The following is a 5,712-nucleotide window of genomic DNA, read 5'->3' on the forward strand; positions in this document are numbered from 1 at the left end:
TCGACCACTTTTCTTGTGGCCATTTTTAGTACCTCCTTCTTGTCTTGTGTGTATACATAGTGTCAGGTGTCAGTGACTTTGGCTTTGCTGTTACAGAGAGAGCATGAACACATCCATGCTTTCTTAATCTGTGCATCAGCATTCTGATTTAGTAAACTCTTTCAGTGAGATGATCAGAGCCTTACAACCACCACTGCTATGTCAGACTTACATACACACACCCCAGCATGGGTGTGCTTGGGCTTTTCTGCTTGTTCAGATGATTACCAACATTTTGGTGTTGATGATTTCTGATGTAAGACCATGAGATTAACTAGGTGAAACCAAAGAAAGATCTGGAACAGGAATCCTACATGTCTAGTGTAGACTGCAGTAACTGTGACAAATTACAGGCTTCACATTTGTTGGGTCTGTTATAGAAGAAACCACGATCAAGTTCACCAATAATTTTAGGCTTAAAGAAGATTTAATGCTAAGAAAACTTGAACCACGACTGAAACTTAGCTCATGTATTAATTTGAATGAATAAATGATGCATTATGGGTTACATCCAAACCCAGTTCATCCAAATTTAAGCATCCATAATCTATTTTGTACACTACCAGCATGGTGGCTTAATGGTTAGCACTGTCCCCTTTCACCTCCAGGTCCTGGGTTCGATTCCTGCATCAGGTCTGTGTGCATGGAGTTTGCATGTTTTCCCTGTGCTGAGTGAGTTTCCTCCTTGTGCTTCGCTTTCCTACAAAGACATGCAGATTAGACTAATTAGCGTTCCCAAAGTGCCTGTAGCATGTGAATGTTGACCAGAGGTCCTGCAACAATCGAGCAAAATGGGAATAAATACAAAGGTCACCACTGGCCTCCATGCTCCTTAGTTGGACTACAGAGGTTCATAAATGGATGGACGGAAATAGGCTGTGTAGATACCTGACCATTACGTTCATATGCGCTTTTTAAATATCACTTTCCAAATTTATTCCCTCTTTACACAATCCCAGCACTAAAGTAGCACTAATTTTGTTTTGAGAACATTTTGGGCCTTGGAACAGCTTGTTCGCAACTCATAAGGTGATAAAAACACTCTAAATTGGCCAAGGTGGTTAATAAAAGGCAAGAAAAAAAAATTAGAATTACTGACACAACCCACTTTCTTAAACACACACACTCACACACATACAGTATTCATACACCCACAAACACCCACACAAACGCGCACACACACACACACACACACACACACACACACAGAAGAGGAGAGAGTCAAAACCCTGACCCTACAGGTCTAAGGTAACTTAAGTAGTTAAGAAGAGCTGGAACGATGGCGAACTAACAAAAGTTTGACCAGTTTGAATCAGACCAAGCTGCATTATTTGTAATAGCCAACAAAGTTTTGCCTCATTTATTTTATAACCATTAAATACCCTACTATTTGGTAATCCGCACACACACAACATGACACTGTCTGCGGACCTGAAGTCGGCACTGAATGAAACTGTGTGACCAACCAGACCGTGATGCATGATGGGAATTAAATTACACACCCTAACTAGTGATGGCTATATGAAGCCCCAGTTATGTGTCATGGCTTCCCAGAAAATTATTTCATCATAAGATTTATTTCATGAATCTCTATTTAAGACCTCATTGTACTGCCATCTAATGGACACATTTTGTAACAAATAGATCCTAGCAAGAAGATTAAGAAAGACATAGTGCATCAAGTAATATTTCATACATCATTGACGGTTGTCAAATTATCAGGGTTTATTTTAGATGAGTATATAATAAGTCAATGATGTAGGAAATATTCCTGAATGTCTGGTTCCCACCGTGAAGCATAGAGAAGGAATATTGAGGGAGTACATTGCTGCTGACATTGTTGGTGACTAAATCAAAAATGAGAGCATGCTTAATCAGCAAGGATGTTTTTTTTTGGCATATTTGTCACACTAACATGATTGAGATCATCGAACGAATGTATATATTACACAAAGATAACAGCATGCAGTTTAAAAATGATTATTTCATTTGTGGAAGGAAACAAGCTATCTGTTATCTACCTGCAGTTGTCTGCAACATCTCCAAACACACACACACACAAACACACACACACACAAACACCCCACCGTGATTAACCACATTTTTTAAAAAGCTGAGTTGAATTTCACTTGCTACACCCAGACTTAATAACTGCCAGACCTGTTGAATCAGCACATCACCTAAATATAACCAGTCTGACCAAGTGAAGCCTGCCAAATGGTCTCAAATACCAACACAACTAAAAGAAGTTTGAAAACAGATGAGAAACATAGTAATTGTCATGTATCAGTCTAGAAAGAGTTTTAAGCCATTTTTAAAGGTTTGGTACTTAAACCATGGTGAGAGCCATTATCCACAAATGGAGACAACTTGGATTAGTGGTAAACCTTCTCAGGAGTGGCTCCAAGAGCACAACGACAACTCATCTAGGAGTTCGTAAAAGAACCCAGACAACACCTAAAAAACAGCAGGCTTCACTGCATCATTAGAGGTCAACGTTCCTGATTCATGGCCACTGTAAAGTATGTGTCCAGTTATATGTGGCATCAAACTAACACAGCATTTCCTAAAAAGAACATCATATCAACCATGAATTCTGTGCTCTACTGGAAAATCATCCAAGCCAGTCCATCTCAGAATGAATAAAAATATATAAGGTTTTAAAGTGGCCTAGTTAAAGTCCGGACTCAAATCCTGTGGAATAACCTTAAACTGTTTATATTTGAAAACCCACCAATGTGGTGAACTGCAACAATTCTGAAAAGCAGAATGGGCCAAAATTCATCCAGAGTGCCATAAAAAAAACTTATTGCAAGTTATTGCAAACGCTTGACTGCAGGTGTTGCCACCGAGCATGGCACAAGAAGTTATTAGGTTTAAGGGCAATTACTTTTTCACATAGGGCCAGGTACAGTAGGTTTGGAAAGATTTTTTTCCTTAATAAATGAAATCATCATTTAAAAACTGCATTTTGTATTTGCTGACAAAGTGTGACAAAGTTAAAAAAAAAACAATACAGGAAGTGGGCAAATAATTTTTCATGGCACTGTAAGATTTATTTGCCCAAAAAGGAGTGTGATGGAGTGCGGCATTAGATAACTTTGCATCACAATCGCCAGATTTTGATCCAGTTAAGATGGTTTGGATTAAGTTGGACTGTGAAGGAAATAACCAACACTTATAGACCTCTTGGAACTCCATCAAGATTGTTCGAAAACCTTTCCAGCCAGGTGACAACCCCATGCGGCTGGCTGAAAGAATGCCAAGAGTGTGCAAAGCTGTCATCAAAACAAACGTTGTCTGCTTTGAACAATTAAAAATATAAAACATATTTTAGGTTATGCAACATATACAGCTCTGGAAAAAAATAAGAGACCACTGCAATTTACTCCAGAAAAACTTGTGGAACATGCTCAAGAGGAAGATGGATGGTTACAAACCATTAAGGAAAGCTGAGCTGGTTGCTTTTTTGCAAAAAGAGTGGTATAAAGTTACCTAAAAACAATGTAAAAAACTGATGAAGAGCATGCCAAAACGCAATATGCAAGCTGTAATTGCAAATCGGGCAGTATTCCACCAAATACTGATTTATTAAAGTTATTTAGCCAAACCATTAACACAAGTTGTTTACAAATTATTTGCATTTTGTTTTACGTGAGTTATTAAAGCTCTGCAAATACTGCATGATCTTGGGTTATTTTGATGTGTTGTCATTTCATTTTAATATAAACTCTAAATAACAATAGTTATATTTAAAATTTTGAAGAAACGTTGTCAGCAGTTCACAAAAAATGAAAAAACTGTTCATCTTACCAGAAAATACACCTGTAGGAAAAAAAACACAAGTAACTGGCTGATTATTTTGCAGTGGTTTCTTACTTTTTCCAGAGCTGTATGTGACTGGTGACTTTTTTTTCTTGCCCAGGCAGTGCATTTTTATATACAGTGGAAAACGTCATGTTGTCTGAGTTCCAGATACTGTGGAACCGTGGGGATTTAAAATAAATAAATTTTAACTTGATAAACGAGTAGTACACATGCATTTGTCTACCGAGGGTCGTTTGATCACATCTGATTCAATAGTTGTGGGTAGCCGTCTCCCATGCTCGGTCTGGGAAGCGATTCCTCTCCCTGAGGGCCAACACAGAGAGACTGAGGAGGAGCTTCTTCCCACAGGCGATAAGATCTCTCAACCACACCACTATGCAGAACTAACACAATATTTTCACAATTTTCACAATCAATTAATCAATCTTTATACATCCATGGACACTATGGACAACTCCACGCACATCTACACTACATGTTTATGTTTACATTCTGGACCATTGCACAAAGACACTTTAAAAACCTTTGCACAAAGTCACTTTTTCTATGCATATCTGCACACCATTATATTTCTATTTGTACAGTACATTTCTATTTTCAGTTTCTATTTTTAGTTCTAATTTTTTTTTATTTATTTATTTATTTATTTATTTTTAATTTTCTATCGTATTTCTTTTATTCATATTTATTACTATTATAAGCTTTAATTCTCTATTTAAGGTCACTGGCGGTCGTGTAAGCATTTCACTACATTTTGTACTGTGTATGACTGTGTTTGTGACAAATAAAATAAAATTTGATTTTTGATTTGATATAATGAACAGAATGAGCAGCTCACCTCTCATATCTTCTGGTCGAAAATTGTTCATTCTTTTGAATCTATTGCACTGCATAGCGTCTATGCGAGTCTTGTGAAAAAAAAAAACGAATGACTCGGACTAGAAGACTCATGAGAAAAAATGCTCAATTCTGTTTCCTGTGTACTGCACTGCACAGCGTCTATAGGAGTCACGTGACAAAAGGACCAAAAGACTCAAAGAAACTCATTTCTGTTTTCTGCACGCCCGGTAGAAAATGAATGAATCACTCTCCGAGTCAAGACTACTCAATTCAAAAACTAATTGTTCATGAATGACACGTCACTAGTCTGTAGCAGTGCAGGATATTAATCTGTTTAACGTTTCGCGAAATTTTCACAAGGAGGCAAAAGCAAATGTTATAAAGAGGTTCCTTGTTAATGAGGTTTGTCGACGGAGCAGTGATTCCGTTAGTGTTTATGTGTGTGTGTGTTTTGTGCGTGCGTGTATGTGAAAGTCGACTTACACAGTAGTAAGTTGACTTTATATTTTTTATTAATTACTTTTATATGAACATGTTGTGGAATGAATTATCAGAGTTTCTATTATTTCTTCTGGGGAAATTCACTTTACTATATGAGTGATTTGAATGAAAAGAATGCTTCATAACGAATTATGCTCGCAATCCATGGTTTAACGATATATAAATCTTTTTGCATATTTACACAATGGATTTACGCATTGTATTTACAAAAATATATATTAACCTCCCTCAGGGTGAAGGGTACGAATTTGTGCCTGGGGTCGAGTGTGTATGCCCAGTGATGGATTGACATTCCCAGGATAAGCTCCAGGCCCCCAGGACTCTGTATCTACCTGTATACCACTAGAAATATTGCTAAAGACAATTTCCTTTTCTTTCTTTAGCTGTGTACAAGTATAGCGCTACTGGGGCCGCGCAGCGTGCTACCTGGTTACGTCATTGGTGACGTCATTAGTCACGTCACGTTCTGGGAGACGCGACTTGGACCTGCCTCTTCCGCTCGAG

This window comes from Clarias gariepinus, chromosome 27, assembly GCF_024256425.1.
Source record: "Clarias gariepinus isolate MV-2021 ecotype Netherlands chromosome 27, CGAR_prim_01v2, whole genome shotgun sequence".
Taxonomy (NCBI): domain Eukaryota; kingdom Metazoa; phylum Chordata; class Actinopteri; order Siluriformes; family Clariidae; genus Clarias; species Clarias gariepinus.